Here is a 22,296-nt window from a genome sequence, read left to right as displayed (position 1 = left end):
CATTAGAATCAAAACTGGAACCAAGGACCTTCTTACTCTGAGGTGTCAGTGTTTACACAATCTAACAGGTTCAATTTCAGTGGACAAAACCTGTCTGCAGTTCATGGTTCCATTTACGTGCGACAGTGAAGCTGATAAGTGAAATTTCATGATCAGGCATAATAAAAGAAACATATGACCAAAGTTGTAAATGAGTATAAAATATTATGATGTGTGCCTCCGTATTGATTGTAGGATGTAGCAAATAATCCAAACAATTAAGTGCTGTAAAATTGCTAATCGCAACAAAATTTCTAATTCTTTCTCCTCACAGACTAATCTGTCTGACAGTGCCTGGGACAAATTCTGTTCAATAACTTTCAACTTCCACCCTCTGTGCAAATTACATGCTGCTCAGGGTAACATGGCAGACTGGTAAACAATTTCCTTTCGTCATCACTCGAGAGACAGGCACTTTGTTTGCCTCCAGTGGTTACATAAAGGAAGGTGCTTAGCTGTCTTTCAGGTAGAGACACTTAGTTAGGTGTAATGAGGACAGAACATTGTTACCAAAGGCTTCAGATTAGAAGAGATTAACAGTTGACTTGCCGGTAAGCCTCAGATTTTGAAAAGGTCTCATTGCACAAACTGCTAAATCAGCATTGAATGCTAATCAGAAGTAGAACTGTGTGCCCAACATAAGACAAAGCACCATACAACACAGAAAATGCCCAGTTCCAGACACATTACCACCCTCCAACCTAATATACCACACCATGTCTGTGTTGGTGAAAACACTGTTGAGATAGAAGAGTTTAAGCAGTGGCTTTCTAATGTGCAAAACCTTGCCAAAAGAGAAGAGGTACACCGAGAGTTTGGCTTCTGTTCACAAGAGTAAAACAGCTAACCTTGCTTACGTAGAGAGAATATAATATTGCCAGTATCTAGCCATTTTTAATGAGAATATATCACTAATTTACCGTTTACATCAAGTCATAGTCACTACTCAGTCATTTTATGGGTAGTTTTGATTTTATGGGTAGGTTAAAAATCTGAATAGAGGAGGGAAGAAAATATACTCAGTACATCACTTTCATGAACACATCCAGGTGGCTACTCTGAGTTATCAAGTCACCTCACTGAATATTCCTACATCATACAAAGGGAGAATTAACTGCAGCCAAACACACAGAATTCACTTTTGTTTTTCCCCAGGTCATAAGATTGGAGGAGGAGGATCAAACCGGCAACCACCCACCTCAAAGGTGACAGTTTATTTCTCCGTCTTTGTGCACACAGAAAATAAATCATGCAAACACTGTAGACTTCATGAGAAGCATCTTGACTTATTGTCACAGCGGACAACATTTGCCCCAGATGTTACACATTCACAGCACACATCAATCAGCATCAACAGAAAATTGTATAAAGAACAGAACCCTGAAGGTAAAGTCTCTGCTGGTCTTTCTGAAAGATCTTGCCAGTTCAAGTCTATCAGTGACGTAGGAGGTTATATTAATTTACAGCTCACATCGGATTTCTCAGGGAATGCTGATGAGATTTTTGCTAGCAGGATCTGTAGTTAAATTTAAGTCATTTTTAACTCATTTTTCAGTGATAAAAATGGATATATTCCTGGATTCTTAACAATTTGGCAGATCTGCCATTTGGTAAATGTTGTCATACAATCCGTAAAATATAATGATACGCACTCACAGAAGAAGTGGCCTAACATTTAGCTATTTTTTCTGTTTCTTTTGTTCATCCTGAATGAAGCTTCTGTTAGAGCTGCAGGTGGAGCAGCACAGAAGATTTTCCTTAAAAAGCCTTGGCCAAATCTGAACTGACTGGGGGTCACACAATGTGCTGTTTCTTGTGGACGCAGAGCTTGACTGACAAGAGCACTTCTTAGCTCCTCGAGAAATAAGCTCCTCTTGTAGTATTTACTTCTCTTCCACCTCTGGTCTACAAATGCATTGTGTGCTGACACATCCTGTCTATTATGGGAAATGTCTAACAGCTAACAGGCCGCCGTTCCCTTCTAGCTGGAGGTGCCGGTGACATTGTTCACACCATGCGCACCTCATTTGTTTCTGTTGTCAAAGATAATTTTTAGCTTCTTACCATCTTTCTGCTGCTCAAAGTTGCATCCGTATTCAACATGCTCATCGATGCTTCATTAATGTGTTTCCCCACTGCTGATATTTGAGAACTGCTGACGTGTTTGCAAGGAAGGCTATTTCAGAGGCAAGGCTCCATGTTTGTGTGTGTATGTGTGTGTGTTTGTGTGTATGTGTTTACATGTTGTTACCATCAGTATTAGGTAAGCAGAGGCTAAAAGATTGTCCTGCAATCTGCATTATTTTTCTCAGTAACCAGCCTCCACGAGGCCAATTTTACACATAACACATTTCTTTGCATTTTACCAGGCCAGGCCAAACGTTAAATGAAAAATAGTGATCATTTTGCTCATTCCAATACGCATAGCTGAGGGTGGAATGAAGCCTTGAGGAAAAAAAGTACTATTTCTGACTTTAAAATAGGTCAGTGTTAATCTGAAGTCTGCAGAAAGGACAAAATGTTTATCTATAAAAAATAGGTCATTTCTTGGTGATCCTTCAACAAGCTCTAATCTGATGAGGAAGCTGGGAAGACCAAACAAGTAACATATGCCATTCTACTATCTAATGGAAAATTCATTGTTTTTGACACTCATTAATCTTTCTGTAGGCTCCCAAGCCTGCGCCTCTTCCTATTTTCTCCTTATGTGGAAGTTATTAATCTCTGACTCCCTCTAAATTTAATAGTGTTGACAAAGTCAGACACAATGATAAGATTCTCCTTGCTGTGAACTGGAAGTGTTTGCAAGCACATGGCAAGCATATCAATATATTCTATCAGAAAAGTATAACGCTTTGACATTCCTAAGAGGACTTTCAATGAAAATCAATAGCAGGGCACATAATAACACACTTCTCTGTACGAATGTCAATGTGTTTAACACACATTTATCGCATGGTTAAATGCATGAGTGCATTTATTAAATTCAACACTACACAGAAATACTGCAAACATCTACCTGTTTGTGTCCATGTGATTACATGGCCTGGTTTTCACATACTTGTAATGAGCTTAATAAACTCAATAAAGAAATTTTGAAGAGGGAGAGGCTTTGGAGCTGCGTAAACAAATGGAGTATCAGTTTTGCAGCTGTAATTTGTTAGTAACATTTCAGGGTCTCATATATCTTCTTAATTGTAATAACCAGCGGACTCTCAGAAAGCAATAACATTAACCTGAAATGACGTTGCATAGGAGAAGAATCATATTTTTATTATACAATAGTTTTAAACAAAGCCTTTCTCAGGTAACATTATAGTATATTAGCGAAGGGTAGCATCAGTGACATTCATTCAGTTATATTAGCTTGGGCAGGCAACATGTGGTGAGCAGCTGATAATTAACACTCTTGAACACTCTTTATCACTTAAAACCTCGTACAGAGGTTTTTGTAGGTATAGGTTGCTTAGTGAACAATTGGTGCTAAATGCTAAATAAAGCCACATTGGATGATTCATAACAAGGAGGATAAAACAATGTGTCACTGAAGGTTATGACTGCAAAGTCTAGTCATAGGTATTACGTTGGCCTATTTCAGTTGTTTTTCAAAGCAGCAATGATCCTGTGCCTACCCATTTTTCATGCCCACCTCTAAAGTTTAGAACAGTAAACACTAAACATGTACAGGGCTGTTATTTTGCCGCAGTTTGATAACATTCTGTTAATTTGCTTCCTGGAAGTTGATTACTTAAGTTGGCATGAATAATATACACACTTTTTTTGCTTCACTGCCTCCTCATCAAGATTTAAAAATGCACTTGTCATTATGACCTGATTTGGAAAATGGCCACATAATGTTGGTTCAAAAAATAACTCTTGAAATAAAATGAGCTTACTTTCAAGTTAAATAATTCTGAAAAATGACAATGCATCGCAAACGATTCCTTGAATAATGTCACTTAATAACCAACACATAAAGACAATGGAAAACAACCCAATACAAACAAAACAGAGCACAGGGAACAATAGCTCACATAGCTTTACCTAACAACCAACTAGTGAAGACAAGGAGAACACCTTCAGAAAAAAGAAATGGAAGAAACCATGTGCAGGACAAACAAGGATCCCACACGAGACGGATGAGTGCAATATGTGCCGGAACAAAACAATAAAATGGATAATAGCATATCAATGACAATGAGATAAGAAAACAATATGAAAAAGAGAAACGCAACGAAGCAGAAAGATGGGAATTTGGCCAGTTTGGCCACCAGAGGCATACATTTGGAGCAGCCACCCTACTTGTTAGCTGCATTTGCATTGTGTGAGGCTCAAAGTGCCACAGAATGAAGTTCATTCATTTATCTGTCAGACTTATTTCTGAAGTGGGGATGCAGGCCCGTAACGAAGCAATAGTCGCTGGTCCCTGTGGTGATTAGTTTAACCGACCACTGAGAGGTTTGTCCTCTAACACTGTGAGAGCTGGCCTCTGTCCCTCAGCTGGTCATCACTGGGGTCACTGCTCTCCCTCTGCCAGTGTCACACAACAAACTCTCCTGGGACAACGCGGCTGTAAGTAACCCTTTGACAGTGAAGCACTTCATCATATTCAGCTCACACACACATACTCAAGTGGAATCACAAGGCAGTTTTAAAAGCTGCTCTGGGCAGCTGTGCATGTTGGTGATGCTTTAGTCTGGCTCACAGGATGTAGGCTGTTGGTATAAGCCTGCCATTAGCTGACTATTTCAGTCAAAATCCCCTTCTGCTATCTGCATGTTACAGTTTTACAAGGGCACTGTCGCTGCATCACCATTGTGATTGGTTTAAAGAAATACAAACAAGCAAGAGTTTTTTTCCCATATAACAGAATGAGTTCAGCCAGCACTAAAACAAAGTGTGGAGACAGGTCCGGCTATGCGAGACTAGTGGCCCTTAAACAGCAGCAGAAGGTAAACCAGAAATCTTGTGAGATAACATCAACTACCATCTGCTCTCTCTCTAGATGGAGCCAGTTTTGTAATGTAATCTAATGGTTTAGGGCTGCATTACAATGATTTTTGATATAAATGAATCTTACAACAATTGCTTTCATTAATTGTTCAGAAAAATGCACATCACAATCTCCTAAACGTTTTCTAAATGCTTGTTTTGACTTACATGATCAATGGATTATCAAAAGTAAAGTGCTGTTAATTTTCTGTTGATCGTCTAATTAACTAGTTATTCTAGAATTAGGTTGATGCTTCATTTCTTATACAAACATTAATCAATATTTCCAATGACTGTTCATAGCATACAATATAATTATATTTGAGCAAATATGGAGAATCTGTAGTGTCTCATTTAGAGCCATTTAAATGATGCAGATCCAGTTCATGATACAGACTTATTGGAGGGTAACAGGGTATTTTTGTAAACAAAATCTGCCCTAGTGCAGCTCTTGATTGAAAAACTGCTTTTGTGATTTACTGAGTTCCGCCGCTAGGCACACGCGCACCACATGCTGCACGTAGGATGCCAAGTGCCGGGGGGGGGGGGGGGCACCGAAACAGACACTTGAGAATTATTACATTTTGTCGGAGTGTTTTTATTTGAACCAGCGCAGCTTTTCTAGCCTTTACGGCACTTGTTTAGCGGCCCAGGAAACTCACAGACCAATTGCATGCGTTGTAAATCATCTCACATGATGCCACTCAGCCAATCAAATCTGTGCATTCCGATAAGCATTACGACTCGAGTCGGTGAGTGAGATACACACACACACACACACACACACACAGGGGAGAAACGAGAGGAGAAAAAGAGGAAACTAGACAGCGAAAACAGAGTTAACAAAAAATAGGAAAAGGGAAACTTAAGCTACACTTGAGTTTAGAATTTCAGGTATTCTACTGTGCGGTGCCACAGGGCGCACATGGAGCTCTATGTGCTATTACGCATGGCGCAGTGGCTGGGCATGGAACTCTTATTGTTGAATCTCTTGAAGTGGGTGTGTGTTTGTGGTATTGGACGGACCCAGTGAGGGTATATACAGACTATATTGTGCTTCGCCTTTATCCCACTAGTGATTGCCTTAGAGGGCTGCGCCTATACGATATAGCGTTAGTTATATACTGTAACTCCTGGTTCTATGAGTATAGGCGCAGCCCTCTGAGCTCGAGGCCTCACTGGTTCCTTAAATAGCTGAAGGAAAAGCTGTTTTTGGGAGCCGATTGTCCGGTCTCAGTCCAATTTATACACAAGGTGAAACTGAGGTTGTGTGGGCGTGGACTGAAGTTTTTTCAGTGCTATATTATTCATATCTGTTTAACCAATGTGTTTATGATTGAAATTATGAAATTGTTTGCTAGAGCACAACATTGTTTACAAGAGCACAAAGTTCTTCAAAGATCTAGCCTCTTAATTTTGCTCTCCAGATGTGCACCAGATTGATGCATTTAACTTTGAAATATACAGCATGCCCCCAGACCCCCCTAGATAGGCCGAGGTCCACCCACCACACTCTCTCAAAATCCTGTGGGAAACACTGCACAGAGCCCCCCCACATACCAAATCCTAATTTAGCCCCTGATACAACTAATTGGCTACTTCAATATATGGCACTGAATCATGACGCAAGTTAGACATTATGACGTTCTGGACCATGAATACCCCTGCTATATACTATATTAATATATACTGTAAATTAATAGTTCTGTGTTTCTTATTTCTAACATTGATAGTGAAAATATAATTTCTGTACATCTTTCAGTATCACAATAGATCAACACAAAGCTGTGAGTGGTAACGGACAAGTAGAAACTTTGGAAGTGCAATCTATTGAACATGAGGTGACACAGCTGGTAAAGTTCAGCAGCCGTAATATCTTCTCACCTGTGTCCAGAGTTTTGTGAATAATTTAGTGTTTAGTGGATTATTGATGAGGTTGAGCTGTAAGAAATGGTCAGTGCCTCCAGCTTTTCACAGCGATAATACCAAATGAATTACCCGATAAAAAGAGCCAACTCCTCCATAAACAGCAGTGACTTCCTTCAGAGCAACACAAGAAGGTTCTCTTTTCTCCTGGCAGCACATGCTGCTGCAGATGCTTGTATCTCTGCTGCTGGGCCAATGAAAACAGTTTAAACACACCTCTAGAGCACTGTGAAAGGTAGCATTACAGGCACACATATTGTACCTCCCGACGACGCCCCAAACCAATTCCTTCTTCAATTTTCTCATCTTGTCTCTACTGCGTTTCCATCAGAGCACTTCATGTAACAAAAGCCTGCGAGTGTCCCTCCAGTTAGAGGAATACAAGCATGAGAAGGCGAGCCAGAGTAATTGAGAAAACTTGTTTTCACACAGGAGCGTCATGATGTAGACACTGTGTGATGAATAAGACCGACTCATCTTTTCATGTCACACTGGTATTGTACAGAAAATTCAACATACAATCCCAGAGCACAGTAATGGAGGCTGTCAGTAAAACCTGAACTGCACTGAAATCCAGACAGTAACACAGATGTTTATTTTTCTCATTTCACATGCACAGAAGTCACATATTGGTCCTCCTTTGAAATACTACAATACTTTCTTAATTTTTATACTTACTTTTGTAAAGAAAATAAATAAAAATGTGATTTGTAAAACTACTGTTTTGGCAAATCTTATCTTACAGTCTATCTCACACAAGATCTACTACTATTGCAGAATGCACTCTGTCACATACATTTTGGGTACAGGGAATTGTCTGAAATTTTTGGTTGATACTTTTAAGTGTATGCCAGTGACTTGTAATTTTTGTCTGTTCACTTTACTGCTGTTCAGTCCCTTTTACATAAAGCTACAGCTGTGCAGTGATCTGACGATGCTCAGGTTACTAACAGTCAAGAGACTCATTTTAACGAAATAGCAAACCACCTCTGAAATACGGAGGTAAGTACGGATTTCCAAAGTTTGAAGATATTCTTAAATATTTGGGGCCTATTCCTTGCCCTCCCTTACCCTTATATTGTAAGAGATGCATGCACTGTCTGACAGGTCTACTGAACAAGCATTTATCCCAAATTGGACAAGTTCATAGAAGACAGCTATCACAAGTTAATCTCTGACTGTCACCATTATTATAGACTCTAGTATGCAGTGTAGTTTCATACACCTCTGCTAAACCATAACCATACATAATTACATGACATGATTACCAATAAGTCAAGTTTCAGTTTTACTTCTCACCTGGTGTCAGTACACTCTCACTCGCTCTCTCTTATGCGCAATGACCCATTCAGATAGACTAGCGAAACAGGTTTGACCCACATCACTTTGCTGGGCTAAATTCAGTAGTAGATTCTTCTAATGTTTGAGTGTGTGACTGAACATGGCTAAAGATGTGCATTACTTCTGGAATACTGCACAGATACAGTAGTACTTTATATATACTGTCAAATAGCAGCAGTGTTTGCGTGACAGTTTCCTGGTGTGCTCGTTGTGCATTAGTTTGTTTTCCTCTGATTTAACTTTAAAAAGTCTTAAAATATATATTAAACATCCAATAACTAGAAGCTTTTAAGACCATTATTTAATACCTTATGCCCAGTTCAATTTAGCTCTGCTAGTAGAATATTTAAGTAATAATGAATTGTCTACACAATGAGGCTTTCTGTCAGTATAAATGCCACCTTAAACATGATGCCCACTGACCCCATCATTGCTAAAGACGTTGTTTAAACTTACAGCTATGGTATAAAACCTGCCCTTTGTTTAATTCATGAGCACAGTTTTGAAGTAGTAGCTTGTATGCAGCCATTAATCATCTTGGCAAGAACAGGAGTCATGACTTTCAGACTGGAGACAGATTGATGCCAAGATGAAGCTCAAGCCTTTGCTATGTTGTGGTGGACTATGATGCCTATTACTTCACTTTTCTTTTTGTTTTCTTCTGCACCATTCTGTCCATACCAGCCTTGAACTTTACCATGACGCTTAAATCAAATCTTTGTTTTTGCTTCAGGCACAACCTTTTAAGATTTACCATTTCAGTAGCCCATTAGACACAAAATTGCCTTTTCAACAGAGGTTGTAATAAGATGTTTTCAATACAGCAACATGAAAGATTCAGACCTGCAATTTAATATGAAAAGACACACGCTTACATCTGTCTCGTAGTACTGCCTGCACCCTCCAAACAAATCAGATGTGTAACAGAAATGTTTCAATATACCAAAATATAGAGTATAATTGTACAGGTATGCTTGACAATAAAAGCCCCGTTACTACAGCAGTCATGATAGGGGAAACGAACCACAACAAAGACAACCACAGTGCCTGCAGTTCCCCTATCACTCAGCATTACCTGCAAGATGGTTTGTGGTGTGCACGCCATGGGGTGCATGACACCATGCCATGAGGATACGCTTCAGTCCAGCTGAGCTGTATTTGATATAAACTGAGATGTTTCAAAATGATTTTGGAGTGTCCATATCTACTCCCTGCTCTACTAGAAATCAAATTTCCTTGTGTTACACAAAAATTGCTTGACATTATGTGGCTGCACCAATGCCTTGCAGAAGCCCTGTGCATACAGATGAGGGTCCCTGCTTAAGGCAATCTAGGACTCAAACCTCCTAAGACTTTATCTGCCAAGCCCCGGGATAATGGCAGGCCTGCACATACACCACTCCTCTCCTCTGACTTCAGTGTAGCATGATGGTGTCACTGTCAGACTTCATACCTTCATATAGCACCCAAGGGAAATGCATAATTCCAAACTCCAATTTTACAATCAATGTGGAACAATAATGTGGGGAATGAGGTTTATCACAAGTTTAACTGAGAAATACACACACATTATGCTGACATTTTCATGTTTGATTTGATAAAACAATATTCCAATCATTTCTGAGATGAGAATTTGCTATTTTTCCCTCTACACTAAGCACCCGATTTAACTACGCAGTAGGGACGCACAGCACTGTGTAAGTTAATGCAGTCGGAATTGGGCCCTGAGATGGCAATACGCAGTGTGCTTTACAGTATTTTCTGGATGACTACAAGTACAAGACTTTAATGTTGCATTAGCATATTTAGGCAAAACCTGTGTGGTGTCAGGAATTGGTTCCACAGGAGACCATTTCTGTTCAAAATGTAACCTAATATTTAGGAAAGTCATCTTAAGAGAGATGTGATGAACAGCAGGAGGGAGTGACACATTCAAAAAATACCGTACTTTGCTGTATTACATCTTCTCATTACTTTGTGCTGTTCAGAGGAATGAAAGACTGACACAAAATTGATAGTTTACAGTTGTCTTGATGTGAGTGGAAGTCAGTTTTGGATATATTTGCGGGTGTTTACATGAAGTTTAAACCCTGCATGACGCCTGGCAGCTATCTTGGGCCCATTTCCAAGTTTTGAGATATTTTGCCCTGTAATGTGTTGTCATGGAAAATGTTTAAAAGGTAAAACAGACTCTCTGCCCTTGTTTTCTGCAAAGAGGACTTCAAGCTGTGAAACGCTGATAATGCTGTTCACTTGGAGCAAATACGTGTCACATCTATTGAATGAAGTGTTTCTCGACGAGTAAAAAATATGTTTTAACACTATTTGTGGGAATCGTGTTGGTTGAAGTTAAATGAATAATTAAATGAACTGTTGGGTCAAGATTCTTCACTTTGATTTGTCACTGGTCTGTCATGTCAGGCCTGTGTTCACCTCTCCTGCCTCGGAGGTAGAAAAAACAGATAGAAATGGAGGATGAAGAGGAGGTGAAGGTTCCCAAGGTCATTACATGCCGGAACAATGGTAGAGAGCAGGTTGTCATTGGTGACGAACACTTCAACTAAATATAATTCATACAAATGTTCTGTGGTGGATAGTGCTATGTTATACATAACCACATGTGAGATGCAGTTGCGCACACAGTCACTTCATCACCCTCCTGGCATATCAGTCCCTTATCTTTCAAAACACACTCACAGTTGTGTTCCATGTCCCAGTGATGGAATTCTAAAGAAGGTCAACCTCTGGAGAGTACTTGCGGCCGCAAAGATAATCCACTTTGATGAATCTGTTCACATTCTCAAAGTGTCATCCTTAAACCCTTTTGGAGGCATCGACTTCCACCTTGATATGAAATAGATGCTTCATAAATCACCTCGGCTCGCAGACACTGATGGTGCTTTATGACACATCAGCCTGAATTGAAAACTTGTTGAGAATGACAACATGATGTGTTGGTGATGCTACGACGAGGGGCTCTTAACACTCTCAGTTTGAATTTTGTTCTTAAACTACTAACACTGCAGCCAAAATAGTGACTTTGTTATTTGGCATTGACAATTTTGACAAATTTTTATGCATGAAACAACAGAACAGTGGCACTGAAACCTAAAGTTGAAAAAGAAAAGCAAACATTGGCATTGAAAAACGTTTTTGAACTGAAAAGTTTCATTGACATCAAATGACTTGATGAACACTTTTCAGCGTGAACTTTCAATGTCATTGCATTAAAAAAAAATTATTGGCAGGCTTTTTTCAGTGACAGTTCTGATAATTTTCTTAATGATATTCTCCTTTCTTTAAGGTTTTTCTTTTAGTGCTTTTCAGCAACAATCTTCTCTCACTCTTGGCACGGAAAAGAGGAGTTTGAGAGAAGGGGAGGTGATTTCCATATACTGTATATAATGAGGAGGGAACATCAGTCTGGTTGACCACCTTTTACACCTTGTATGTTGACTTTTTCATAGGGGAGAAGCTCATAATCACCACCTCGATGTTCTGCCTTCTATATGACAGCACAGGTGAGCTTACATGCAAACAACATGATGAAGAAGAAAGTTGTATCAACTGTGAGCTTCTTGGGTGAGTTTTCTGCTAACTAGCACTTTTGGCTAGTTTTGCAAGTGGAGAAGTAGCTAACTTCTTTTCACCAGCCAATGGAATTTAATTCATGCCTATTCCCAAGGAGAAAACATTGAAGAACCATCATTGATGAGTTATTTCAGAAATGAAATTAATTGTGCTGTGTTGGCTCAATTGATGGTCACCCAGGCTCCACCATACTCAGGGTCACAGTGCTCTCGTTAAAATACAAAGCTAGCTTGTCCAAAGAGCTCCTGGCTGATGCAGATGCAAACTACTGCTTCCAAGTCATTGATGTTGAGGTGCCTGTGGCAAGGGGAGTGATTCTGGTACACTCTGCCTTTGGACAGAGACTCCAGCAGGGCTACCTGTAAGTTTCACCACCCATCCTTATTCTTGGAGCTTAAGAGCTGGGGCCCATTCATCAGTGATGAGGCCTTCCTCTTGAGGGTTAATCTGCCGAGGCCCTACTCAAAACTCCAGCTTCTAAGACCCCATTCAATTTTGAAATACAGACTATCCAGGGCTCGAGTGATTCCACCTTTGGGATTTTGGCATCTTAATGGAGTGCTTTTCAAAGAGTGCTTGGTCTCCACCCTTCAAAGCTGCATTTCTACATGAAGGCCACATATCGCCCATAACTACTACAGGAGAAAAGCCAGAGAGCCCCCTGGAAAGGAGTTAACCAAGGCAGGGGGTAACCTGTCCAATGCAGGTGCCAACATCACCACCAGGCAGGTGCTCAAGACGAGGAGGAAGTTGACCAGGTGACCCGGAGCCGTCTCTTGGCAAAGTAGAATGGAATCCCCCACAATTGCTGCAGTCAAAACTTTTTTCTACCCAACAATCTTTTTATGGACCAGCCACCATTGTAACAGAGCAATTCCAAACTTTTATTATCATCATATTTTCTCTATTTGTTTTATTTTATAGGAATGGTATAAAACTCAAGCAGAGGAAACATATTTATCAGGCTACATTAATCTCTTATCTCTCTTTCATATCCCTAATCACTACTCTGAGCTCTCTGCTCTCCAGGTCCAAAAGAATAAGTGTGTACAAAGCCAAGAACCAAAAAAGTTGTTGTGAGATAACAGATCATCAAATCATAACATTGCAAATGAGTATAATTAATGATCTCTTCTGTGACCAATACTTGTACTGAAATCACACACAGACAAAAGGTTTGATAAATACTCGTAACTTAAGGTCCACTTACAAGCTTTCTCTGAAGTCAACTGCATTCATCCTAATCTAATTTCTTCACCAGCGGATGAAACTTAAAGCTTTGTAAGTGGTCCATGAGTTACGATTACTTTGTCAAACTATATTTTCATTAACAAACTTACCAGTTAAAAAATGTGAAGCACAGTGTGTTTAAGCACAACTATAGCCCAACCGATACATTTTTGGGGCCCTTATATTGATAGTTGAGAGTTTTCACAGAACTCCAGAACTTATATGAAACCAAATATGAAACAACATAGAATTAGACTTTACACACAATTGTAATAATGCCCAGCATTGTACTAAAATAACTGAATTGGCAATGTTTGTCAATGAGAGCTGTGTAAAGAGAGGTATGAAACTATCTATTTTGTTAAAATCCAGAAGCCAAATCACAAAGGCACAACCAATGACTGTTGGATTTTTTACATCTTCTACTTTATTTGATAGAAAAATACTTTACTTATTGTGTTTATTGGAATTTTAATTTGAAGAGGTCATTGAAGGCAAGGCGTCCAGTAAAAGTCTGAAAACCCTGTGAAAATCTTTGTATGAATAAACTATCCTCTCATTGTGAATGGCAGCAGGTGAAACAAACCAAATACCTGAGCATCTGTCCACAGTTAAGTGAACTCTAAGAGGAAAATTCACAAGGGTTTTTTTTCCTTAAAACCTCTTAGTTAGTAGAAACTGTATTTTTAATACAAAATTCAGTTATTGAGTCTTTGTCATGAAGGAGTTAGTGAATCTTCAGGTTCACAGTCACTTTCTTTAGTAGTGGAAACAGTTTTTGGCATCAGGATTTTGGCAAAAAGTCCAGCTCCATCATTCGCCTCATCTTGTGACTGTTTGTATTCCCTCTACACAGCCTTGAAAAGCTGCTGCTGGAGGAAATTAAGAGGCTGGTTGGATCCATGATGCCAGTTACCTGGTCTCCCCTGGCTACAACGAGGTGCAGCTGCGGCTGAACCAGTAGCTGGCCAGAGGACAGTGGCAGTAGAAACAGAAAGAGGGTCCATGGTAATGATGGATATCTGTTGCTTCCTCCAAGCAACGCAACATGATGCAAGTTAAATCAAGAAAAAATGTAATTTATTTAGCCCCTTATCACAGAAATGTCTCATATCTCTACACACAAGACACCTTTTTCAAACATTACTACATCATTTTAAACATTGCTACATCCCATACGGGATCATAACTACCTATACAGCTATCTATAGTCACACAGCTTACAATTACGGTGTAACACATTCTGCTGGGAAATTACTCTAACTGGTCTTTACTACATTCCTGTTAGCAATACTAGCAAGGTCTGCCAAACACCTCCTCATTATGTAGATTATATAGAAATCACCCCCCTCCTCCTATCAATGAGAGACTGAAAACATTGACAATGCAAAAAATAAATCAATAGAATAAGTGCATGCTCAAAAATACTTAACATACTTTTTATGCCTGTGTCTTAGCTTTCAACACAACTTTTTGTTTTTGTTTTCTGGATGTTATTCAAAATCAAGAAATCATCAATATCAGGCAGAAATAGGGGATGAAGCAGGTTTAGGGAAAGTCTGTGTGATGCTCAAGGTGCCAGTCCTTGAGTATCACACAGTATTGAGGGTACTTATATATAATACCTGAAGAATATCCACTGGTGGACTTCAGGTTTAAAGCTGACACATTTTTAATCTTTATGTATCTCTGTCGAATTCATTTTGATACATTTTGATAAAAATGATGTGGTGGTTCAGATGGTCAGTGATGCTGTCACTACTATGTGTCTCTGAATTATAGCAGGGTTCAGACCAAAGATTTGCAACAAGACGAGTTGAAACTTGAAACTACTGGACTCTCAGTACTTAATTTCTTGGTGCTTTTTTATGCTTTTTTGGTAGCTGGAATTAATTTGTAGTGTTTCAAAATATAATCCTATTTGAGTAAATTTTAAGGCTTGTGTCGTACAGACACGACTATTCCTCAAACAAGCTGATGATGTAATCCTCTCTGTCCTGAATCCAAAACTCTGCCACTTTGACCAGCTGACAATTTGTAACTGATTTAACAAACTGACTTCACTACAAGCTGATTGGTTGTTGAAACAGGTAATGTGCCAAACCAGCCACTGGCAACTTGACAAACTGGGTTTCAGGCAACGCCGGCTTGAGTCCAGCTGAGACGGGCCAGTTTACACCGCTGCAACTTTTCCTTCATTTTGTCTTGTTGCAAATCTTTGGATCTGAACTGGCCTTCAGACATTTCTAATAAACCATGTTTCTTCTTGTTGCAAAGGTGGCGCCGCTCAACACTATCACAACAAAGTTACCTAGTGAAGCTAATAGCTTCATTTATGTCAATGCTTTACAGCATCAGGCTAAGTAATGCAATTAACAGTTACTGTGGCCCCAGTCGAAAGTCATGCTTTACTGTGTAACCACCTATATTGATATTATTACAATTGAATATTACTGCACAATATTTCCATAAGCTATTGGTGAGAGTTTCAGTTGCACAATTAAGGGATGCTAAATGCAAACTTTTAGGTAATTTAGACGCAATCACTGAAGAACATTTAAAGCTGTACATTCAAACTAAGCAAACTGCTCAGTGTATCTACAGTACTGTATACTGGTGTGGTAACATGATTTCATAGGAGGGACACCAAGGCAGTATAGCTGCTCTATGCTCTCATGTTTTTGTGGCTTTGGACACGATTTGCCTGATACTTTGTTGATGGCCTGAAGTGTAATTTTGAGTTCATGTCTGAATATTTCCTGCTGAGTGCTGTTAGGGATATGAAATCGTTCACTGATAAAAGTGAATCAGCATGACCAAACAGAGCTTTTATTTTTTTGGCTCATGGCAGGACTCAGTCACTGCTCAGCGCCAGCTGGTCAGCTCTGAAAAAACATTCATATGATTTGGGCATTCGGCAGCCTTCTGTTGTCTTTAATGGGAGTGTAAAATCAATTTCAGCCAGTTAGCGAAAAACTCTTTCATTATTACTGTGGTCAGAGGATCATTTTTTCCTTTTCTTTTGGTTTCCTTTCTTTTCGTCTTCTTAATCATATTGCCTTTCTTACACTCCTCCCTTTGCAAATAAGCTGGTTGTAAAGGATTAACTATTATATATTATTTGGAAATGAGAAAAAGCAATTTAATCATGAAATACAAACTAATATCCAGTACCCCACACAGTAGTGGTTTCAGGGATACAACTAACAATATTTGAAGCAGTTGTAGAGTTAGCCTAACAAAACACTATTCATGTAAGACGTAAAAGCCTTTTACTGTTTTTTATTTTAATTTTTCCCCTTAGAGTCACTGTCAATGGGACTCTACCTTTGGGACAAGGACTGAGAAATCAGTTTCATTCAGAAATAGCACTTATTGTTGTGACACTAGCTGGCACTAAATCCACCAGTATGATCAATACTTGAATGGGATGATGACATAATGTCACTGTTTTGATAACATAGTGAGCAAATGTCTTTTCCTCCCTCTTTTCACAATAATCAAGTAACCTCCATGCTGATACAGGCCAGTCAAGTCAAGAACAATTTAGACCTTGGTGAAGTCAGCTCAGGGATGAGAGGAGAGGGGAGGAAACAATGACCACCATGACCAGAGACACGCCCTGCTGTGGATGAGACGATGCTGGAAATGAGCCAGAAGACACCCTGAGTGCCGTCCCCAGACTGGTTCTGTGGCAGGGTATGTGGGAATTCACTTTCCTTTGACACCAGGCACACCGCGGGTTCTGGCAACACAGCAACCACTTGGCCGACAGTGGGATATCCAAGGAAACTGCTTGCCTCGCAAACATCCCTGTCGACAGGGTCATTCCCAGTAGCTCAGTTCTCAGTGCCATAATTTACTCTTAATCCAGAAAAAGACTCTCTTTCCTTCTAAAACAATGCATAATATCTAAGCAGAGCCACAAAAGAGAGAAAACACAAGCCTCGTGTTTAGCTTTAGCCCTATTATGTTTATTGCTGGATTTACTGCAATAAAGGACATGGTTTTTGAAAAAAAGAGATGGGCAGAGGCAGAGAGAGAGAAGAGCATGGCACAAAAAACACAAGATAGCTCAAGGAAGAGATTGTTTGGGTTCAAACAAGGCAATACTTATCCACATTAATCCCTATGGATACGGAGGATTATTCATGACACATCCACTGTGTAATTGTCAAAGTCAATTTTCAAAGTGACAAAAGCAGAATGCAGAGCATGTACATGCACTCAAAGACATATTCACAAAGATGTGCAAAATCTCCCACCATGACCTACACACGTCACTCTGCAAGTAGGTATTTCAGGTGAGGATTTCTTTCAAGCTTCTTTCAGATGGATCATGTGCTTTTTATGTGTTTTGGAACATGTTTGTTTGGAAACAGTCATTACAGTATTACATTACATATATATTTTAAGAGCTGGTTCACCCAAATTCCAAAATAACAAAAAAATAAATAAATAATACATAAAAAATTATTATAAATTATTATATTTTCTCACATACAGTTGTAATGGTATCTAAACATGCAGATAGTTTTGGTCTTATCTGCTGAGGGTTTGAAATAGTATGTCCCCTTACTTTGGATAATCCAAGACCTCCCTTTAACAATCATTATGAAACTGTTGACAGTACCTGGTACTGTCTGAGAAACAATGAGAAACTGATTTTGAAAAAAAGATTTTCCAGTTGAATTTGTATTAAAAATGTAATGTTAGGGTAAAACATAAATGTAATTCTGAAGCTAAAATTCCATTAACCTGCATTGTACTGGGGTGGTGTCAGAAATCAAAATATGTCTCTGTCATTTGGGTGAACTGATCCTCTAAGAAAAAAAACGTTTGGGAAGGATTACCTGTTTTATTAACTGTTTTTTAGGGAGTTCTTATCTCTGGCTTCACTGCATTTCACTGCCTATGAGGCATCTTCCTCTGAGCACTGCCACATATTCTAATTAGTGAGCACACAGGCTGAGTGGGCTCTTTAAAAATAGCTTCCCTGTAGATTAGCATGGAGAGGTACAGAACAAGTACAGTATAGGTAGAAGAATATGATATGCCCTTTGTGGAAAAAAAAACTTATCCAGCGGCTCTTCTTTTCAAATGTAGGTATTTTTCATGAGAACAAATCTATCAATGCAAATATTGTTCAACTAGAAGACAAAAAATGGCCCATTAAAATATACACTTTAACAGGTGACTTAAAATGGCTTCAAGGTACTAGAAACCCCACGATCACACGCAGACATTTTCTCATCTGTGACAAAACTTGAGTGTGCTGCAATTTAATGGATCAGAGTTCTGTGCATGGCAACAGATGGGGGTCTAGCTGGCATACCCCTCATTATTGAGCCTCCAAGCCCTCCTCCCTCGCATTGCCACCTGTCCAGCAGGTCTAATGTTATTCTCGCACCTGGGCAGGCCATCACATGCTATCATCAAAGTTGTGCTCTGAGGGCATCCAGTCTTTCTGCAACATGTCACAGCGAATAGAAAGAGAAATGACATACATTCACCTTGAGACTGCACCATCCACAAATTACAGTCACAGAAAAGGCCTTTGAAAGAAGTTGTAAAGGGTCTTAGCAACAGGATATTGTTTTAAATAACCCATGACTGTGGAAAATGATGAACCAAAATATCCCTTGGCTAACCGCAAGGGCACATCCACATTTATTTTGTTGATTAACAGGATATGTATTTATTCAAACCACATACTCACACGCTAACCTAAACTTCCTCTTATCTCTGAGCAGGAGCAAAACTATTCCAATCATGGGAAGGAGCAGCTGACAATGATTCAAATGGGCTAGAACAATGCTCTCAGAAGCAGCTGAGAGATCCATATGTATGAAGATAACCGTGGCATCAAACAGCTGAGTCCACTTGTTTGCTTTTCTCCAAACAGCAAACTTATAAGGAGCTAGCCATGTCTGCCATGCCTTCATGATTATTCCCGTATTTTGTGTAATGAACAGTCTTGAAAATTTGTCACCAGATAGGCGTCTTTCTCTATCTGAAATATTTTTTTGTTACTATTTGCCCTTGTAGTTGTGTCTTCCTGAATGCATCACACTTGTATGGAACTGTTGTGGCATTACTGTAATAAAGGTGCATTCAACATGTTTTTCAGAAGGGTCACCCCATGATGAGAAGAAATTTACTGAATTAGACTTTTTGGAATCTGCACTCAAAGTGGGAGTCAACACTGTTCATCCATCAACGTGCATTCTGTTGTTTTTGCCTAGATTGCCACAGATATCTTCAGCTAAGAACAAACACCTCGTCTGTCATCAGGGCTGTGTTGCACCACTTCAGTCTGTCCACCTCACATGAAGCCAAGAACATGAGGGGAGACATAAGTTGTTAGGATGATAACTTTGCAAACATCTTTCGCAATGTGTTGAACAGTCAGTCCTTGCCTATGGACATAGGGTATGTGTTTCTTCATTGCTTTCATTAACAGATCTCTCAAGCTACTCTTCAGCACAAGGTCTAGAAGTTGATTAAAGGCATGTTTGCTTGGAGGCAGGAAGAACAAAGGTTTCACAGCGCTGCGCAGGGAGCACAGTATCTGCACGGCTGCCATTAAAAACTGTAATATCGGTTTAGCCTCCCGGACCCCAGCCATCAATAAGAAGGTCTTCATGACTGACAAAGGCAAACAGGCAAACAGCAAACAGCTCACAGGCACAATCCCACCTGATAAGGCTCATAACCTCATTCACTCTTCACTGGAGGAGTTAATCGAGTCAGGCTGACATCATGAACTGAGATAATGCCAATAAATACCATTTTCTCACACCGTGTTCGATAATTATAGCTCTCTAATCCACCAATTGCCAGGGTCTAGGGGTGAAGACACTGCTTTAAGATAAGGCTCGGTATGTTCATTATTGCAATCGCATGGAAACTGTTACTTTTTTGTGACAAAGAATTTGATCCATTGTGTATTAATGCAACTTTTTGCTCTAAAAGCACTTCATGTTGCCACCATTGCTTATTCCCCATGCAGCATCATTGAAGAGAAAGTGGAATTAGTTTTTTCTTTAGCCCAGGCAGCTCATAATAATGGGTCTTGCAGGGGTTGTTGTTTGTACTGGACTATTTAGCCTTTGTTCAGTTATGTATTCATTGCTTTACTCTTCACTCCAGAGAAAATAGGAAATACATAACTATTGACTGCTGTTGCCCGGGCAAGCTTCTCTCGTTCTCAATACAACAACTTCAACGTGTTCTGATCTCAGGCCTCTGTCCAAACAAGTGTCTCTTTCACTCGCTTTTCTGCCTCCTGTGCAATATGTAATTTTGCACTGTCATAACTGATATCTATGACAGTCTTGCTGATAGTTCCTTCATAGACTAACAATCATCAGATTTGCTCATGTCCCCATGTTGACAGAAAAACAAGAGCTTCAGTTTTATCAGCGTTGTCAGTTCAGCAGTCATCCCAGTCAAGCCACACTGAATGCCCTTGACTACAAAATGCTCTTCGGTGCAGGCAATTATTCATGTGTTTGTTTACCACATGCCGCAAAGAAAAGGCATGCCGTGGCGTTTACACTACTTTTATGAACCCACATTCCAAGCAACATCTCTGCAATTAAAATAAAATCACCTCGACTAATGTGTCTCGATTGCAATGTGTCTGTAGTGATGGATGCATGGTGTGGGAAGGGGCTGTTCACACATCGTTGCTTAAGTATCATTTCAGCCCCTGGAGAGAGGGCAGAGTCGGGTTGGGGTGTCGGCTAAGTGATGTCCCTGGCTGAGCCCTCCATCACACTCCTCTCACAAGATGGACAGAGAATACTCTTCCTCCTTAGAGATTGATTGCCTGTAGTTGGTTGTCGGGAGGGATTAACCTTGTGAGCTTCGAAATGTAAGGTCCTATCTGCGTCCAGGGTAGTTTTGATATATGGTAAATCGAATATGTATGGTAATTACAAAATTTAGGTTATGAAGGCTAGCATACTGAAGGTGTGAAATCAAAATCAAAGATCATTTGATGTGTAAATGGTTGACTTGAAATCAAATTGGAAATGAACGGTTTAGTTCTGAATGGTGAGAGTCTGCTCTGATGAAAATGACAACATAAAGGCTTACTTGCCTGGTCTGAATCAATGGAAATTGTAATTTCATGTCAATACATTTGAGTTTTCTCTACAGAATGACAAACCAGCATCTTCATCCCCCTAAATCATCTACAGTATGATGTATGGACTGAATGATTATGACTTTAAGGCAAATGAAATGAAATGTCTTTTAAACAATGTCCCTCAACATGTTTTTCCCCCATGCATGTAAACCCCCTCCTAATGAATCAACAGAACTATCAGCAGCAACACTGTGCCCAAATTCAACCAGTAAACACCAGTTTATTTTGTTTGAGTCAACGAATGGATTTTTTGAAAAATTCTTTTTATTCTGAAGCCTTTGAAAGATTTGAAGCTTTGCTTCCTTTTGACTTCCAAATACATGATACGATGAACTAAAGAACTGACAAATAGCAAAAAGATAAATATTCATTTCTAGGTACTACATGCCATGGATGTTTGATTATTTGCACTTCAACAGACTAAGAGTTGCCTTTATCATTTGAACCCTGGAAAGGGTCAAACAGAAGCTTGTCCCTGATATTTTTCAAATGTCACAACTGCCAATTTTCACTGAAATTCAACAGAGCATCACAAAAGCAAAACTTTCACACTTTAGACATGAGACAGTCTTCCATTTTTTATTATACAGTTTAACTACTGATCTCACTTCAATCAAACAAGCCAAACTCCACCTGCTTGTGATTCATGTCATCTGTATCACATAATTAATACCAATCCTTGATTATGGGCTCATTCATGATAGCCTGTTATGTTCCTAATGGATGCGGTCTGCATGGATTCACATCTTCAGCAGAGCAATCACTGTCGCGTTTCAGCATCCTGAACATGTGCCAACCACATACACACTGCAGCTGCAGCAGGAGAGACTTAGGCAGTTACTAAATGCCCCATATCAAAGGAATTCACATATTTCTCTATTTTCATACATTATCGATAATGCTTAATAAAGATTCACGCGAGAGGTCAGATTTTAAGTCATTGCAAAAATGCTGTACTTTCAAATTAGGAGCAGCAATCAAATTACAAAAGAACTAACGGAAGTAATTCTCCCAGTCAGGCT

The 22,296-nt window shown here is 39.5% G+C and overlaps 1 protein-coding gene across 1 annotated transcript in view; it reads right to left on the bottom strand.

Annotated features, from left to right (window-relative positions):
• The window catches only part of cadm2b (cell adhesion molecule 2b), a 133,168-nt gene that overhangs the window by 41,783 nt on the left and 69,089 nt on the right, over positions 1–22,296 (bottom strand). The window lies entirely within an intron of this gene.

This window comes from Enoplosus armatus, chromosome 5, assembly GCF_043641665.1.
Source record: "Enoplosus armatus isolate fEnoArm2 chromosome 5, fEnoArm2.hap1, whole genome shotgun sequence".
Classification (NCBI taxonomy): Eukaryota; Metazoa; Chordata; class Actinopteri; order Centrarchiformes; family Enoplosidae; genus Enoplosus; species Enoplosus armatus.
This window is presented reverse-complemented; position numbering and strand designations above follow the sequence as displayed.